A 20,572-nucleotide genomic window follows, 5' to 3' on the forward strand; every position below is an offset into this window, starting at 1 on the left:
GGCCCCATTAGCTAAAGTGGTGCTTCAGGTTAAGAACAGTTTCAAGTTAAGAACGGACCTCCAGAATGAATTAAGTCCTTAACCTGAGGTACCACTGTACATTATATAGTATATGATGAGGAATATTTTCACCTGGCGCCCAAAGATGTACAGTGAAGGTGCTAGATGAGCCTCCCTGGGGAGAGCATTGCACAAACAGGGAGCCGCTGCAAAAAAGGCCTGCTCTGGTGTTGCCACCCTCCACACCTCTTATGGAGGAGGCACATGAAATAGGGCCTCAGATGATCATCACAAAGCCTGGGTCGATTTATATGGGTTTATAGGATGGGAGTTGTAGTACTGCAACACCTGAAAGGTCACATGTTTCCCATCCCTCTTCAAGAGGGAGAATAATGTGTTGTAGTTACTTTGGACTTAATTGTGTTAGGACCCCGTGTTTAGACAGTAACACATACTGTACTACTTCATGCTGTGATAAGCCAGCAGTGATGTGTTGGGTGAACCTCCTGCTCATTCCCTAAACAGCTCCCCCAAAGTCCTGGACTACTGGGAGAACATGGTGTGACACCCTGAATGTTGCATGTGCCACATATTTAGAGGTATTCAATACTAGTCTTACTTAGCATAGACCCACTGAAGTTAATGGGCATAACTGTTAGGCACATTCGTTTTAATGGGTCTTCTCCGAGTAGGACTTAGCCAACTGCAAGCCCCATTCTTAAATCATCTAGAACGAAAATCACATTTACAACAGCATCAGGCATCCTCCTCCCCTTTTGCGACACTGAACACGAATATTTCCCGCAATTCTTTGCAAGGTATGATGCATGGATGCTTTTTGATGTACTGCCAGCAAAGCAGCTTTGACTGGAAGAGAGCTTTCTGGATTCCCTATAGACACTGAAGCTGGATGGGAAATGTATATTCAAGAAGATGAGAGATGGGTACAGTTCCCTGCCCTTCCTCCCCTGAGTGGATAATTGCTTGAAGGAAGATTGCCATGAGACAGATGTGTGCTTTCCCATTGAGGACACATTATGCTTAGCATGGTTAGGTAGAAATCCTGCGGTAATAAATCAGGATTCCTTTTTCTTTTTTTTTTCATCAATACATTTTTATTCAAATTTTTGTAAATAAACAGATTCTTATAAATGTAAGGTACACAAATAAACATGCTAATAAATCTTACAATATATGTACATATCTTTCATTTACATAGTTTATTATATCCCTTCCCTAAACAAACAAACAAAAAACCTTTAGACTCCCCTCTACCCTTTTGGTAAGTATCAAATAAAAATTCTATAATCATGTACTTTGTTTTTAAACTTATATATTAGCTGCTGTTAGCGTTACTCCATCCCCGCTAATATCATCTACAAATTATTTCCAATATATTTCCAATATTTATTCCAGTTTTTATGAAATTCCTGTTCATCTTGATCTCGTATTCTTGCTGTTATCCTGGCAAGCTCTGCATAATTTACCATTTTAAGCTGCCATTCATTTATATTAGGTATAACTTCCGTTTTCCAGTTTTGAGCCAACATAATTCTTGCGGCTGTAGTGGCATAGAGAAATATTATCTTATCTTCTTTTTTGATTTCTTTACCCAGAATTCCTAACAAGAAGGCTTCGGGTCTTTTGGGAAATGTATATTTAAGGATTTTTTTAAGCTCATTATATATTAGTTCCCAAAAACCTTTCACTTTATTGCATGACCACCATAGATGATAGAGATCGCCCTCCGCCTCACCACATTTCCAACAACTTTTGTTTTTTAATCTATACATTTTGGCCAATTTCACCGGTGTATGGTACCACCTATATATCATTTTCCATACGTTTTCCCTCAGTGCCGTACACGCTGTAAACTTTATATTTTTATTCCATAATTCCAGCCATCTTTCAAATTCAATATTATACCCGAAATCTATCGCCCATTTGGTCATTGCCTCCTTCACCTCCTCGTCTTTTGTATACCACTCGAGTAGTATATCATATATTTTAGACAGTATTTTACTCTTGCCTTCAACAACCTCCACATTAAACTTAGATTTTTTATCCTCAAAACCTGCCTTCTTTTTGTCTTCTTTTAGCAAATCATTCACCTGGTGGTATTGCAACCAACCAGTAAGTGAGTCTTTTATTTCTTCATATGGTCTAAGTTTAATACCTTGTTCTGTTTTACTTATGAGATCTTCATAGGTAACATTTTTCTCTTCCATATTAGATTTCTTGATAGTTAACACCTCTGTTGGTGAGATCCACCAGGGGGTCTTCCTTTCCAATAAGTTTTTATTTCTCTCCCATACCTGAAATATTGGTCCCCTGAAGATGTGATTTAGAAAGCCCTTGTGCACCTTCACCTTTTCGTACCATAGGTACGAGTGCCACCCGTACCTATTATCAAAGCCCTCCAGATCCAATATATCTCTATTTTCCAGTCTAATCCAATCTCTTAACCATAGTAGACATGCCGCTTCATAATATATGCTCAAATCCGGTAGAGCAAAGCCCCCTCTTTCCTTTCTATCAACCAATATTTTCATTTTTATTCGTGGTCTTTTTCCCTGCCAAACATACTTCCCCAGGGCTCTCTGCCATTCTTTACATTGTCTTAAACCTTTGAGTACGGGTATAGTTTGAAATAAAAACAGCATTCTGGGGAGAACATTCATTTTCACCACTGCTATCCTCCCCAAGAAGGATAGCCTCATTCTCCCCCAGATTTCAAGATCTTTCTTAATATTCCTCCAAGTGACCTCATAATTGTCTTTATAGAGATTAATGTTCTTTACCGTAATCCACACTCCAAGGTATTTCACTTTCTTAGCTGTCATAAGTCCCGTCCTTTGCTCTAAATCTAACATTTCTTCCTTTGTCAAATTTTTAACCAACATTTTAGTTTTGTTCTTATTGATCTTAAGTCCTGACACTGCACCAAACTCTTCAAATTTTTTTAAAGCTTCTTTTACACTGTGTTTTGGGTCTTCCAGTGTTAATACAATATCATCGGCAAAAGCTTTTATTTTGTGTTCCTTCTTTCCTACTCTGACTCCTTTAATCTCTGTTGTTTCCCTTAATCTCTTATTGAATATTTCCAATACTATTATAAATAATAAAGGAGACAGAGGACAACCTTGCCTAGTCCCTTTAAATATATCAAAAGATTCTGACATAGTATTATTTATTATGAGTTTTGCCTTTTGTTCATGATAGATTGCTTCGATACCTTTTCTAAATTTTTCTCCCATCCCCATCATTTCCAAGCTTTTCCTCATGAACCCCCATGAAACATTATCAAATGCCTTTTCGGCATCTATAAATACCAGGGCGGCCTGCTTATCTATTCTCATATCCAGATATTCAATAATATTTATCACATTTCTTACATTGTCCCTCAATTGTCTCCCTGGAAGGAAGCCCGTTTGATCTTTATGAATTCTATTATTTAATACCTTTTTTAATCTTTCTGCCATTACGTCTGCGAACAACTTATAATCGTTGTTTAGTAACGAAATTGGTCTATAATTCTTCAGCTCCAACATATCGACCTCTTTTTTAGGAATTAAAGTAATATATGCTTCCTTCCAGGTGTTCGGGATCCTCCCCTCTTTTAAGATACCATTCATCACTTCGCATAGAATTGGGGATATTTGATCGCTTAATGTCTTATAATACTTAGCCGATAAGCCATCCGGCCCCGGCGCTTTTCCAATTTTCATCCTTTTTATAGCCCTTTTTATCTCTTCTTGTGTAATAGTCTGGTCTAGTAACTCTTTTTCTTCTTTTAAGATCTGTGGCATCTGATGTTCTTGCATAAAGCAGTCTATTTCATGATCTGTTTCTTTGCCTCTTTTGTATAGTTCTTTGTAGTACTTCTGGAAAGTCCTTTTTATTTCTTTTGGTTCTTCTACAATCCTTTCTCCATCCTTTATCTTACTAATCATGTTTTGTTTCCTTCTTTCTCTTATTTGCCATGCCAAGTATTTCCCTATCCTATTGGCTGATTCGAAATTTTTCTGTTTCATCATTTTTAAATAAATCAGGATTCCTACCAAGTAAACATTGCTAAGGTCAGGGGAAGGGCCATAGCTCATTGGCAGAGCTTGGAAACAGGACTGAGAGAGACCCTGATCTAAAACCCTAGAGGGCAGCTGCCATTCAGTGCAGATGATACTGAGCTCAATGGACAGTTTCATTTCATTTTCATTTCACATTTAATTTGTATACCGCCTTTCTATTTTACTATACCCAAGGCAGTTTACAAGCTGAAGAAACAAAGAATCTACACCGGGTTGGCGTCTCCGCTCCTCCACATGCAGCTGTTGGGTGACCTTGGGCTAGTCATACTTCTCTGAAGTCTCTCAGCCCCACTCACCTCACAGAGTGTTTGTTGTGGGGGAGGAAGGGAAAAGGAGATTGTTAGCCCTTTGAGACTCCTTAGGGTAGTGATAAAGCGGGATATCAAATCCAAACCATTACTACTACTACTCTTATAACAATCTAATCCAATACAAAAATGTGATAATAAAACATAGCTTTAAAATAAGCAACTAATATCAAATAAAGTAATTGTTATGTACTGAGTTGATTAGGATCCAAACTGCAGCAGTCTGATTGGTCCTAGAACAATAGGATCCAAAAGGCAGCAGTCTGATTGGTCCTAGAACAATAGGATTCAGAATGCAGCAGTCTGATTGGTCCTAGAACAATGCAGCAGTATGATTGGTTGGCAGGAACCACCCAATCATGCTCCAGATAGAAGTGAATCCACAACTTGATTGGCTTACAGTAGAATTCCGGAATTAGCCAATCATGTGCAGCCCATTGTGTAAATAATGTATATAAAGCAGATACTTTGAGGGGACATTCATTCATTCATTCCTCCTCACCACTATGAGCTGAATAAAGAGCATGAAATCACTTTGCGACTCTGAGTATATTTCAGTAATATTCAACAATCCATTAGAATAGTATAGTTGAGTTGGTTTATTATATAGCAGCTCTCTAGGTTTGTTCCAGGAAAAAAAATAGTTTGAGGAAGCAAAGTGGTATCATAGACCACTACTGGAAGAGGAAGCATGCTGTGATGCACATTTAATATAAATACACTATCACTAAAGGATGGGAGTAAAAATGGGAGAGAGCAGGAAACATTTTTGGGAGAGGGTCTGCTCCCCTCATTTTCGCTTGGAATAATTCCTGGTTAAGATAAGGCTGGAAGTCTCATATTGCTGTTACATCAAAAATAAATACTGTTTAATGGTGACTGGATTCCAAGCAGAGTAAACCCCTAACACTAACTGGATAAGTCCCCCCACCCCGTCTCAGTCCCTCATATGTAAAATTGGCATTTCCAGACCTCTCCCCACATCCCTAGCTTTCCAACTGCACACATTATTCTCCCCAAATCCCGCATTTTTATGTGCAACTGACCACTTGAAAAACAACAACAACTATTGTCTGCAAGCAAAACAACCTCCACTTACATCAGGCCAAGCTCAGGATAAGCTACAGAGATGCCCTGTCATCTCTAGCTCAGGGAGATTTGGGCAGGATCAAAAATGCAAGGCGATATCAAATAAGCAGGGAAGTTCACACAGAGCAAGGATAGTGGTGTGGTTTAAGAGCTTATTCGCAATTACCTTTCATCCACTCCTTCAAGGTGTGGTCTGCACGTTAAACCTCTGTGTCTGAGTGCCATTTTTTAAACACAGGAGTATTCCTCGTGAAAACCTGCTCTTCAAAGCTCTATCGGAGCAAATAGCAATCTTCAGAAAACCTGAATTGATGTTTGCTCTGACTGAGCGCTAAAGAGCAGCTTTTTGCGGGAAAAGCTCAGGGCAAAAATCAACAATGCTTGGACACAGAGCTTTTAAGCACAGACCTGTCCCTGGAAAGACTGGGGCAAAAGGTCAGTGTGAATGAGCAGTGGCGTAGCGTGGGTTGTCAGCACCCGGGGCAAGGCAAGTAAATTGCGCCCCCTAACCCGTGGATTTGTGCCCCCTAACCCGTGGATTTGCGCCCCCTAACCCATGGATTTGCCCTAACCCCAGATGTTGCGCCCGGTGCGGCCCGCCCCCCTGCACCCCCCACGCTACGCCACTGTGAATGAGCCCTAAATGTCAGGGGACTTGGGTTCAAACCCTCTCAGCCCTGTGGAGGATGTCAGGATGCCTTTGGGTCAGCTATGTAAATCTCTCAGACTCTCTCAACCTACCTCACTAGGTTGCTGTTTGGATGAAATGAAGCACTGTTTACGCTGCTGCCTAGAGCTCCCTGCAAAAAATGCAAGCCACCAGTGTATTATTACACGCCACCCCAATCTCCGAGTTGTGTGAGATTCCTGGGATACCAGGCACACTTATCAGAGTCTGTGTTTCCTTTTGGAACAAAGGAAATTCCTGACCAATTCCTGACTATTAGCCCTGGTGGCTGAGGCTGATGGGAGCTGGAATCCAGCAGCATCTGTTTTTGTGTTGCTGTCCTCTGCACCTTCCTTGGAGACGGCACATGTAAAAAGTGATTGATGCAATGTCTAGGCTGGTTCATGTGGGGGAGAGGTGACCCTTAAAATGTTAAGGTCCTGAACTGCATAAAGGCTTTATAGGTCAAAACCAGCACTTAATTGGTAACTAACTGGTAACCTTTGCTGTTGAGTCAAGATTACATGCTCAGAACAATTTTCTGTGGTCAGCGATCTGGCTGTTGAATTCTAAACCAGCCGCGGTTTCCAAACAATCTTCAAAGGCAGCCCCACGAGCCTCACAATAACCTAAACTAGTGCATAGACTACAGAAGGGTTAGAGTCCTGGTCTGGTTCTCAACAAAGAGCCTGATTCTGAAAGCTCAAGACAGGCTAGCAAAAAAAAAAAAACCCACAATAATTTCCCAGCATAATGGAATAAAATGCATTCAAATAGACTGAAACTAGTGCACACTTTTCTTATTTAAGACCAGTAATATTTGGACCTGGATGTGTCTGTTGGTAGTGCTGTGGAACTCCCCAGAAACAAAACATTTGATTTCCAGGAATGCAGCAGCAAAACTTCCTTTATTTCAATAGTAGTGGAGTGTTCCTTTACCTTTGAACTTGTGGACAAATGGCAACACTCTAATAAGAGCCCCGAGTGCTCAGATAGTACATTAGCCTGCATGCTAAGTGGCCTGCAAATCATTTGGGTCTCTTTTGTTGCATGCAGGACTCCAGCATTGGTTATAGAAGATAGGAAAGGAGGTCAACCACAGAAACCTCTCTATGGTGCTGATGGAGGACAATAATGTATCATATTCATGATAAGAAAGATGATGGAAACCCAGAGAGGAGGAAATGTTTGTTGAGGAAGTGATTGCTTTCACCACCGCAAAGCACTTGCTGGATGGAATTTCCAAAGAAAATGATCATTACTCAGAAACTTTGCTCACAGAAACAACAGGTATTAACCATGGAAACCATGATTAATTGTCAACGGCTTTTAGAATGTTTTTCTAAGTCCTATGAAATAGTAGTAAATTCATAGTCACTGACTCAGTGAGTTCAGAGCTGCTGTCTGCATGTCTATGACCAATTTGGACCATAAAGTCCCAGAGAGCAAGATACATACTTAACACTGTCAAGATATGTTGCACCCAGCAGGCCCCAGGTGAATTGCTTGCCTGCCACAACCTGAACTAGCTGAAGCGTCCACAGTCTTCCAAGTCTTTCACGTTGCAGTAATCCAACCAGATATCTGAATATGAAGAAGGGCAAAGTACTGGCACCGTTACAGTTGCCACTTGGTATTCATCCTGCTTTTGTAAGAAATCAATCTTTTAGTGGGGCAGCACCTAAACTCCCTGCCTATTGTCATGAGGCAGGCACATTCACTGTTCTATTTTTGGTGCTTGCTTAAAAACATTTTTGCTTAGCTAAACCTACCCAAACATGTGGAGGTTTCATGCATTTAAAATTCTTTTTAAAGTACTGTTGATTTTCACGATCCCTTGAATATTTTAAAATACCTGTGTGTGTTTTTATCGATACTTTTAGTTTAATTTTATATTTTTGTAAACTCATTAGAGGTTATCTTACAATCAAGTAAGTTGTTTAAATAAATAATAAATAAGTCCTGAGCAGCATTTGATCTATGGAGTCAGTGTCTCATCCATGCTTTAACTCCCCTTTCTAGTTAACCTACAAGATTTTTAGTCATTTGTCCCACTCAGTCGTCTGTTTATGTGCGCAGGTGTGTCTGCAATGAGTCAAATGCTGTTTCAGGAATGAAGATAAACTGCTTAAGGATACAGCTTAAATCGTCTTCATTTAGGTCACGGAGCAATGATGCAATAAGAATTCCGTGGCTGGCTGCCCAAACCTGAGCAGCTGATGTCTCTATGGGAACTGCCTTAGAAACAGAGTCCTGCTGATGAAGACATGGTGTGTTTATTAGCTGGCTATTGGATTATTTTTCCATAGGCAGCGCTCTGCTGAGAATTGTCTTTCCTGTAGGAACTCCTGGAAACCAGGATGATATGCACACGTTGTTCGTGCTTTATCAATAGCTAAGTAGACCGGCTTCTGTATGTGATAGTGAACTATTCATTCATTCTTCATCCGATCAAAGCATTTCTACTGTGTTCTTCACCCAGAAAAGCTCTCACAGTGGCTTGCAGTTTAATTAAAATGACACCATGCCTGCCCTCAGACCTTCAACCTAAAAGGGAGATGACACAAAAGGAAATAAAGGATCAGGAGGGAAGAGGGAAGCGATTGGCTGTTGCATTGTTACAAAGCACAAATGAGCAGCCCAACAAATTCAAGAACTTACATGCACCTTGTCATGCGCACAAATTGTCATGGCCCTTGAATCCAGCTGCAATCCAGACCCAGAATTGGGGGCTACAGTTTTATAAGAGTATATATTTAAAGTAGATGAATAAATTAAGTTCATTTGGAATATACAGGAAAGCATAAATAAAATAATTAATTAAATAATTATAAGCATAATTATAATAAAACAACAGAGTTGGGGACTGTAGCAGTACCAGCTAAGCAGCCTGATTAAGCTCAGGGCTCTGAGCTGGTTGCAGGAGATCAGGGGATCACTGTGTCCGAGAATGACAGATGGAAACTCCCCCGCCCAAGGGACGTCCCAGACCTTTGTGGATGCCTTCTCCTGAGCCTGAGGAACTAGATGTGTCCCACCACACTTCGCCAGTCCAGCAGCACAGAGATAGCACCAAGAGAGAGGCTATGGAATGAAGGTGGTGTGTGTGTGTGTGGGGGGGGGGGTTCCTAGCTTCAAGGCAGGGGTTGGCCCTTTAAGGCATTCTCCACGAGAGGGTGGAGCCTGGAGGAGGTAGGGTGGGGACAGAGGCTTGAGGGGCTCCAGTCTGCTCCCAATCCTTGTTCACTTGGAGCCGTCTGTTATCTTTCTTGCCTTTCTTGCCTCACCTTGGCTCAATCCTGGCTCTCCCTGTCGAATGAGAGAGAACACCTGTGCAGGACTCCTGGCAGCCTCCAACCTTGTCCTGGCTTGCCTCACCTCCAGCCTTGCCATCTTTTCTGTCAGATCTGGCACTGGGCTGGTAGGTGAGAGATACAGGTCACAGACACACATGCACCTCTCTCTCTCTCTCTCTCCCTCTCTCTCTCTCTCTCTCTCCCATACACATACAAACACCTTCCTCAGTTCACCAAGTGCATCTTTCAGGAAGGCCGTTAGCTCAGGGACAAAGCCTCTGCTTTGCATGCAGAACTCCTCAGGTTCAATCCCTGGCATCTCCAATTTGTTTGAAATCCTGGAGAACTCCTGCCAGTCAGTGTAGACAATACTGAGCTAGATGGAGTGATGCTTTGTCTCATTATATGGCAGCTTCTATCTTAAAAAGGAGAGACATCACCTTGCCAACAAAGGTCCGTATAGTTAAAGCCATGGTTTTCCCAATAGTGATGTATGGAAGTGAAAGCTGGACCATAAAGAAGGCTGATCGCTGAAGAATTGATGCTTTTGAATTATGGTGCTGGAGGAGACTCTTGAGAGTCCCATGGATCTGCAAGAAGAACAAACCTCTCCATTCGGAAGGAAATCAGCCCTGAGTGCTCATTGGAAGGACAGATCGTGAAGCTGAGGCTCCAAGACTTTGGCCACCTCATGAGAAGAGAAGACTCCCTGGAAAAGAGCCTGATGTTGGGAAAGATGGAGGGCACAAGGAGAAGGGGACAACAGAGGACGAGATGGTTGGACAGTGTTCTCGAAGCTACTAACATGAGTTTGACCAAACTGCGGGAGGCAGTGGAAGACAGAAGTGCCTGGCGTGCTCTGGTCCGTGGGGTCACGAAGAGTCGGACAGGACTAAACGACTAAACAACAACATGGCAGCTTCCTATGTTTCGATGGACACCCACAGGAATTCTTCTGAAGGTGTTTGAGGAGATAAAGCAGTGAAAGGGCTGAACTGGCTGATTTCTCAAAAAATTGAGGGTATCTGTGTTTTGTCTCATATCTCAGGTTCTAAAAATACTACAAGCATTTTTTTAAAAAATAACCAGATTTTATTTCACTTTATTTATCTGCGGGATATGATTCATTCAAGGGACACCAAGAAGACATTGGTGACCCCTGTGCTTTTGGAACAGGCTGTCCTTCTGGTCTTGGAGTCTTGGCAAATGTTCAACATTACAAGCGTCTGGAACGAGCCCTGCAAGGAGATCACAATGTTACACACTGTTTTATAATGCTTTGGGGTCCCTTATTTTGATTTGTGTTATGGGAATTGAAGCATGAGATTGAGCTGCTATTTCAGACATTGAATGGCTTATTGTACATTATTGCATGACCGTTTCCAGAAAGCAGCAGCTAAGCAGACTGTTGCCAGCTGACTTCTTTCTTTCTTTTTCATGTAAAAATGATGAAGTCAAGGTGGCTTATATCTAATTAATTCTACACTTAATGCACAGGGTTGCATTATAAGGCCACAATCCTATACACACTTATCTGGAATTAAGATCCATTGGGCATAAAGAGCACAGAAGCTTAACCTTTTGGGTCAGTGAGTTCCACATATGGGGTATCACCATAAACAAAAGCTGCATTCAGATGGCACTTTATTCTATCCTCCTGACATTTCCTTACCCATTAATTTCAATGTTTCATGTCATCTTTCAAACAACAGAAAAGTCACAGAATCTTATATAAAAAAGAGAAAGAAGATGAAGGAAAAATAGAAAAATTTCTGGAAATGAATAGGCTGCAGAAAATTCCCACAGAGAAAAAGAGCTCAATTCTTCTATAATGATGGACGAAGTGAAAACAGCAATAAAACAAGCAATAATTGGGAAAGCCCAGGGCCTAATGGTTTGACAGCCAAATTTTATAAGAAATGTACAGAACAGCTGTCAGTTCCCTTACTGGAAGTAATGAACAACATTTTAATAGGAAATAAAATTCCGGAGTCGGGGAGGGAGGCCTACATTACCCTAATTCCTAAACAAGGTACAGACTTAACCCAAGTTAAAAATTATAGACCAATCTCGCTCCTAAATAATGACTACAAATTATTCGCTAATATTTTAGCCAATAGACTCAGAGAAGTTTTGGGAGGGGTGATTGGGAAAAATCAAACCGGATTTTTATCTGGTAGACAAATGAAAGGCAATGTCAGAAATATAATAGATATTATTGAATATCTGGATTCAAGGAGGGATAAACAAGCTGTACTTATGTTCTTAGACGCCGAAAAGGCATTTGATAATGTGTCGTGGTATTTTATGGAAAAAAATCTGTAATTAATGGATATGGGTATGAAGTTTCTAAATGGTATTCATGCTATATATTCTGTACAACATGCTAAACTTTTGGTTAATAATAATTTCACAGACAAAATTGAAATAACAAAGGGGACTAGACAGGGATGTCTGCTATCGCCTTTATTATTTATTACAATATTAGAGGTCCTGTTAAATAAAATAGAAATAACAAAAAATATTAGAGGGATTGGAATTGACTCTAAAGAGTATAAATTAAAAGCATTCGCCGATGATGTGGTTTTGACACTAGAACAACCAATGTCCAGTGCAACTGAAGAGCTGGACAGGATAGAAGAGTTTGGTCAATTAGCCAGCTTTAAACTTAATAAAACCAAGACGAAAGTATTAACTAAGAATATGGATACTAAAGAGATAGATGAATTGAGACAGAAAACTGGAATGTCGGTGACAAAAAAAGTAAAATGTCTTGGAGTTTGGCTAACATCTAAAAATATAAACCTCTTTAAAGATAACTATGAAAAAGTGTGGAACGAAATCAAGAGAGATCTGGAGATTTGGACAAGAATCAAATTATCATTTATGGGTAGAATCTCAGCCATAAAAACGTGCTGCCAAGATTATTGTTTTTATTTCAGACAATCCCGATTACTAGTGGAACATGACAATTTAATATTTGGCAAAAACAAATTTCTAAATTTGTCTGGCAGGGAAAAAAGCCAAGAATTAAGTATAAACTTTTGATGGATGTGAAAGAGAGAGGTGGATTTTCCCTGCCGGACCTAACAATTTATTAGTAGGTATCTTGTTTTTGCTGGTTGAGAGATTGGATAACATTGGATAATACAGATGTATTGGATTTAGAGAGATTTGACAATAGATTTGGATGGCACTCGTATTTGTGGTACGATAAGGTTAAAATACATAGAGGTTTTTAAAATCACACTATTAGGAAATCATCATACGAGGTTTGGAGTAGATACAAAACATTGTTAGAACGCAAAACTCCGTGGTGGCTTTCTCAATTGGAAGCCTTTGCAGTAAAAAAGAAAAACATGGGAAGTGAATGGGCAACATACAAAGACCTGTTAATCGAAGTGGATAATAAACTAAAGGTAAAGCCATTTGAAGAACTGAGAGAAAAATTAACTGATTGGTTGCAGTATCACCAATTGCAGGATGTATGCAGAGAAGATAGCAAAAAAAAAAAACGGGTTTGGTAGCACAAAATCAAAAATAGAGACTGAATTGCTGAGTAAAAGGAAAATACTGTCGAAAATGTATAAGCTATTACTAGAGTGGCACACAAAGGATGAGGAGGTAAAAAGTGTTATGATTAAATGGGCCCAGGATTTGGGACAAAATATTGATTTTGAAAAATGGGGAAAATTATGGACCAAAACAATTAAATTTACAGCGTGTATGTCACTCAAAGAAAACTTATTGAAGATGATGTATCAATGGTACATGACACAGGCAAAATTGCAAAAAATGGTTAGAAATCAAGATAAAAATTGTTGGAAATGTAAGGAGAAGGAGGGGAATTTCCTCCATATGTGGTGGATGTGTACTAGGGTGAAAACTTATTGGGACATAATTTACAATGAATTAAAAAAGAACTTTAAATATAATTTCTGTAAAAAAACAGTTATTTTTGCTAGGTCTAATTGGAGACAATTTTTTAAAAAAAGATTTGATTCTTTTTATGTATGCCACAACGACCGCAAGGATACTTCTGGCTCAGAAATAGAAATCACAGGAGATTCCAACAGTGGAAGAATGGCGGAGTAAGATGGTGGAATACGTTGAGTTAGCAAATCTGACAGGGAAGATCCAGAATCAGCGCGATGAACTGTTTCAAAAGCACTGGAGCAAATTTATATTATATATGAAAGAATATTGTAAACATCTGAAAACGTTTGTAGCTTTGAGTTGAAATGTTTTGTAATGACAATATAAGGAACTGATTTACATTTAACAAAGGGAAATATAAAAATAAGATAGAAGGTAAAAAAGTGGTTATAGAAATAAAGTAAATATATATGGAAGTCAGGAAGAGGGGCAGGAGGAGGTCGATGCTCTGGTAAGAGCAAGGTTTGAGTTTATTGATGTATGTATGGATATTGTGATTACAAAAATTGAAAATGTAATAAAAATTATTTTTAAAAAAAGAAGAGTCACAGAATCTAACAGAATCTAGCATGTTTAGCACAAATTTATTTTGGTTTTCATAGATGATATCCCCATCGCTCATGTAATAGCATTTTGGGTGGTATTCTGGATAATCAGGGAACAGAAGCACACATGTGCCAAAAGAGCTGGAGGGGTGGCAACATGTCACAAGGCATTGGTTGTGTCACACCGCAAACGCCCGTGTGCATGAAATTTAGCATGCCACAGTGGTATGCGGCCTAGGATCCATGTACCTATGGGACTGCCTCTCCTGGTATGCCCCGCGGAGGATCTTAAGGTCCACAAAAGACAACACTTTGGAAGTCCCAGGCCGCAAGGTGGTTAGGTTGGTCTCAACTAGGGCCAGGGCCTTTTCAGTACTGGCCCTGACTTGGTGGAACACTCTGTCCCAAGAGACCAGGGCCCTGCGGGACTTGACATATTTCCACAGGGCCTGCAAGACAGAGCTGTTCTGCCTGGCCTTTGGTTTGGACTCAGTCTGACCCTCCCCTTATGGTTTTGATCTATGGGCTACTTTTAAAATGAGGCTGCATTTTAAATTGCATTTTAACCTGTATTTTAAATTGGTTTTTTCCCCTATTATGTTTTATTATAGTGATAGAAAAAGCACATTTCCATAATGCAACAGTTACTCCTATGTAAAAGGGGTGTTGGAAATTGGGACAGAAGCGCTAGCATTATAAACAGTGGAATTCTCTATCTGGTCATTATCTCCCAGTCTAGCCCACCTCACAGGGTTGTTGTTAGGTTAAAATGGAGAGGAGGAGTAGTGTTGCTTGAGGTACTTGGAGACAATGTGGGATAAAAATGTAATAATAAATAAGTAGCGCTGTGAGGGAAACTGGGGTCCCCCCTCAACATCTATGTACAGTCATACGACAATATAAGAGTGCCTTAAATGTCTGATTCAGATGTGGCCTAAGAATCTGACTCATCGTGAACACAGTTCCTCAAAATGCAGTGTTTTTGTAGATGCCTCAGTGCACCGCAAACTTCTGCCTAAGCCCTAAGAGTCTTTCCCAAGCCCCACCCTGTATAAAACTCATGGAAACAGAGCCCCACAGTCAAGCATCTCTTCTTCCTCTTCAAGTTGCTTAGCAACACTTCCTGAAGGCTCAAACAACCCCGCTATTTTTCTTTTCAGCAATAAACTTGAATATTCTACTGCTCTCTCAGCCTCACATGAAAGCCTGACTGAAAAAGACTTTTAACCATTCCTTTCCTGACTTTTTCACATTGAATAGTTCACCCCATTTATTAAATACCTCCAAGTGACTGAACAACATATATACATATATATATATATATATATATATATATATATATATATATATATATATATGAGAAACCTTTTCGTGGACAGGGCCATATTCTTCCCGAAGGAGAAGGTCCGTAGTTTGGGCTCGCTTCTGGATCCAGCTCTGTCACTGGAGAACCCGGTCGCTTCAGTGGTTAGAAGCACCTTTTAACAGCTCTGAGCATTCCTGGACTGGGAGAGCTTGGCCACTGCAATTCTGGCATTGGGGACTTTGAGACTAGATTACTGCAATGCACTCTGTGTGGGGGCTTCCCTTGCACTTGATCCGGAAGCTGCAGTTGGAGCAGAGGTGGAGCAAGGTGGGGGCGGTGGGGGTGGCTTGTCCCAAGTCTCTGAGGGGAGGTGACATCGCCACAGGCGCCCCCCTGGAATGCTCCCTGCCACTAGCTCCACCAGTGTGGTGTAGTGGTAAGAGTGGTAGACTCATAATCTGGGGAACCGGGTTCGCGTCTCCGCTCCTCCACATGCAGCTGCTGGGTGACCCTGGGCTAGTCACACTTCTCTGAAGTCTCTCAGTCTCACTCACCCCACAGAGTGTTTGTTGTGGAGGAGGAAGGGAAAGGAGATTGTTAGCTGCTTTGAGACTCCTTAAAGGGTAAAGGGGACCCTTACCATTAGGTCCAGTCGTGACCGACTCTGGGGTTGCGGTGCTCATCTCGCTTTATTGGCCGAGGGAGCCGGCGTTTGTCCGCAGACAGCTTCCGGGTCATGTGGCCAGCATGACTAAGCCGCTTCTGGCGAACCAGAGCAGCGCACGGGAATGCCGTTTACCTTCCCACCGGAGCGGTACCTATTTATCTACTTGCACTTTGTGCTTTTGAACTGCTAGGTTGGCAGGAGCAGGGACCGAACAACGGGAGCTCACCCCGTCGCGGGGATTTGAACCGCCAACCTTCTGATTGGCATGTCCTAGGCTCTGTGGTTTAACCCACAGCGCCACCTGAGACTCCTTAGGGTAGTGATAAAGTGGGATATCAAATCCAAACTCTTCTTCTTCTTCTCTTCTTCTTCTTCTTCTTCTTCTTCTCTGCCCGTCCCTATGGGTGCGCACCACCCTGAGTGCCCAAGAGGCTTCCTCCATCGCTGAGTTGGAGCAGAACGTTGCAGCACGGTTGTTGACAGTGGTGAGACCTTGCCAGCATAGAACATCTCTGCTCAGATATCTGCAGCCATTTGAATAACAACCAGAGGACTAAACAAAAAAATTTTTTTTCTTTCCAGTAGCACCTTAAAGACCAACTAAGTTAGTTCTTGGTATGAGCTTTCGTGTGCATGCACACTTCGTCAGATACACCAGAGGACTGTGAATGATAATTGCGGAGGACTGCAATTAGGATCATAGCTTGCGGGGTGGGACAGTTAACTATTTTAACTGATTTTAATATTGTATTTTAAAATGGCTGTAACCCGCCCTCCTAAGACCTTATGGTAAAGGGCATGCAAGAAATCAATAATAATCACCATCAGTTTTATGCCCACTTCTTTTCTCTTCTCATCTCTCCTTCCAAGCTCTTGTTGTGTGTCAAACAGTCTCCCGATTTCATCCTCTGGAGAAGCTTATTAGTCCTTTGTGTATATTTATGTAATCAGCTTGTAAATCGCTTTGGGATTCATTACCGTAAAGCTGTACTTAATTGTACTTTCCTTATTGCACGTCTTTGTCCTTAATGAAACCTAGAGAGATGTCCTCATCCCCATTTCAGCTAGTTCAGAAAAAAATGCAGTCATGAGGTTGCTAGTTGAGACAAGGCATTGGAGAAAATAGCTCACCTGTCCTTAAACACTTGCACTGGTCTCCAGTCCATTTCCAGGCACAACGGAAAGTTCTGGCATTGTCCTTTAAAGCCCTTCACAGCTCACTACCAGGATACTTGAAAGCTCATCTGCTTCCCTATCAGCCTGTCCATGCACTGAGGTCATCTTCAGAGGCTCTTCTGTGAATGCCCTCACTGACCAAGGAGTGAATGGCAACCAGGGAGAGAGCCTTCTTAGTGGAGGAACCATGAATGTTCTCTCCAGAGAAGCTTGCCTGGCCTCTACACTGTTCTCTTTTTGGTAGACAATGAAGGCCTTCCCCTCCCTGCCTTTTAAGCAGCACTTTTATATCTTAGGGTTCATCAACACTTCCATTTGCTCCAGCTTTCAGCTTTCCACATTTCTATGTCAGTTGAGACTTTTTTTTTAAAGTCCTTATGAAAGTTCACCAGCATTTTAGTGTAAATCTATCCTAAATATACACGTTTGCATTCAATTTTGCCCAGTATGCACATTTTTGCAAAACAAAATTTCCTTACACAATGCATTTTGTATGTTATTTCCCCTAGTATACACTTCTTCTTTTTCCGCTACACTTTGCCTTGCTGTATGCATTTTTTGTACACTTTACTTGTCTGGAGGACTGCATTTCAAAATTCAGAGAAATGTGAGTTTTGAAGAATTGGCTCCGTTTCGGTTCTTGCATTGTTTTGGAAAGCACAAATTTTGAAAGTTGGCCCTTAAGTGCAAATGCGATGGAATTTCTCCTCCATCTCTGCTGCTATCCTACATGTGTTTTTCCATGGAAAAAATGCTGGGAGACTGTGTTGTTTTATTTTGCATGTATTATGAGGAGTAATATGCTTTGGTTTGGTGGAGCAGCCCCGTCTTTCTGACTCTGGAGTCACTGCAGTGTAGCAGGATGGCTCCGGGGCAGAGCGGCAGTGAGATCGAGGGTGCACAGATACACAAGCAGGAGAACTGGATTGGCTCTGCCAGGGCATCTTTGCACCCCAAACTTATTGCTGCCCTGATCTGGACACAACCAGGGGCTGGGTGAGGGCTTATATCTGACTGCAGAAGATAGGAGAGAACATTGTGGCAAGAACTCTCAGAGGAACCTCCCAGACCACCAGGGCCTCTTTGGGTCCAGCACTTTGACCAGCCTTGCCTCCATCCCTGCCTCTTTTACCTGTGGGTTCTGGCATCAGATTGGTACATGACACCCTCATCCTTGTGATCTGCAGTGATGCCAGTGTCAGGAAAGTGCCATTATTGTTCCTCAGGGCAGGCACGCCAACTTTAGTGGGCCAAGCACCTTTTATTATATATGGTGGAATTGTGCGGTAGTAAAAGGATGTTGGGAAATGATATATAATGAATTGAAAAAAAATGTTTAAAGTAACCTTTGCTAAAAAACCCTGAAGCCTTCCTTTTAGGAATTCTATGTGCTGAAATCCCAAGGGTGCAGAAATGACTATTTATGTATGTGACCACGGCTGCACAGATGTTATTGGCCCAGAGATGGAAAGAAGATAATGTTCCTATCAGAGAAGTACGGCAGATGAAATTGATGGACTATGCCGAAATGGCTCAAATGACCGGAAGAATCAGAAATCAGGAAGACCAAAATTTTAATAAGGAATGGGGGGAAATTGTAACTTATCTTAAAGGCCATTGTAAACAGTTAAAATTGTTAGTAGGCTTGGAATAACACTTGTAGTTTAAGGGTGAATTCTGGACACAATGGAGAAGTAAAAGATTTGGATCATTATAAAAGATGTGGGAAGAAATGATTAAAATATGACTCACAAAGGGGAGGATGGAAGTCCAGGAGATTCCTTGGAATCTTGTTTTTATGATTTATGTTTGATATATATCTGTAAAAATTTAATTTGAAAAACCAAATAAACAAATTTATATTAAAAAATTTATTCAGGGAGCCAAGGTGTCCTGTCCCCTCAGAATTTCTGGCCAAGGGGTCAGGTCCCCTCAATGTTGAGGGGGTGGAGGAGGCTCCCAGTGGTCAGCCTTCCCAACTGTCAACCTCCTCCAGTTGTGCGTGTGACACTCATCTGCCAAAGGTCTGGTACTCTGGTGTGACTTCTGCCCAGCCTGGGGTGCCAGAGCCAAATGGGAAAGTGTGCTGGGCTCATTAGCAGGGGCGCACCAGAGTACCAAAGCACTCTGGCATGATCCTCTGAGGAGCGCAATGTGCCATGTGCCACATGTTTGTGACATCACGTGTCAACCTCCCCCGCAATGTTGGGTGCAACTTGGCGCCTCTGCCTGAGCATATAGGATTCCAGAAGATCCAGTTGCTGAATTATTTATATGGAGTGCTTGAGATGGAGGACATTGATGCGGTTTCTAATTTCCCAATAGCACGTAAGTCTACTGCTTGCCATTTGGGAAACATGTATTTCTCTGAATGCATTGGATTGGTTTTATTTATATCACCAGGGGCACTGCAATCATGCTACCTGATTCTAAGAAGACAGGATGATGCTGAATAAATGTATACAAAGATGGCTTCTGTTAGCTACCTTTTGGAATGACAGGTTTCAGGATAATTTGACTGGATTCATGCATATAATGTAGACTAACTTTTTCTTCTTCTGTTGAATGGGTTAAGAAATGCAACAAATCCTGCTGTAGTTCAGATGCTCTGCTTCTTCATGCGCTGGGGGCTGCGAGAGTCATTATTTGCTTCTGTTCTCATGAACAGAAGTAGCTAAAAGAGATAAGGTGATCACAAGGTGGACAATAAATCCTTGACGTATTCAGCAGCCCCAGCTAGAGATGGGGGAATCTGTTCATTTCAGTTTCTCTCTGCTTCTCATTTTCTCAGTCTTAAGTTCAGCTCGCCACATCAGTTCTTGGGAAGATGGAGCAGCACTTTAGTGCTTGTTTCCTCTAATATACCGGTACACATTTTTGTATGCAATTTCCCCTAATGCACACATTTCTGTAAAGCATTTTCCCTAATATAAAGCATTATTGTGTGCTACTTTCACTAATATATGCATTTTGGTGCACATTTCCCCTGCTATATGCATTTATGTAAACATTACTTGGATGGAGAACTGTATTGCACATCTGAATTAGATAGGTTAGCCTTTTAAATGAAAACTGAATCAAATTTCTTCCCCACTCTAGCTCCAGCCATCAAGGACAATGGAGACAACAGATTCTCTATCCCTGGGCAACGGGCTTTCGAAATAACACCAGTTAAGCTTGCCACAATTGATTCCAACAGAGGGGCAATTTCTCTGCACTACAGGTGGAATCTGAGCCTTTAGTCTACAGGCCACCAGTTTCTTTTGCCTTCCTGCTCTCCAGTTCTAATCTCTAAAGTCCCTGTTTTCCCTGCCCACTATCCAGTTCTTGCCTCTATCCAGTGATAGCAGTGCTTAGAATGAACTAGTTTAGTTGAATAAATCTCTGAACTATACTTGGAATTGCCTAATTGCCAGGTGAACTAAAGGCAAATTAAGTTCATTTTGGGGTAGATTCCTAGTTCATCTTAAAGTTCATTCCTTTCTCCTGTCCCC

This window comes from Podarcis filfolensis, assembly GCF_964270895.1.
Source record: "Podarcis filfolensis genome assembly, chromosome: 15".
Lineage (NCBI taxonomy): Eukaryota > Metazoa > Chordata > Lepidosauria > Squamata > Lacertidae > Podarcis > Podarcis filfolensis.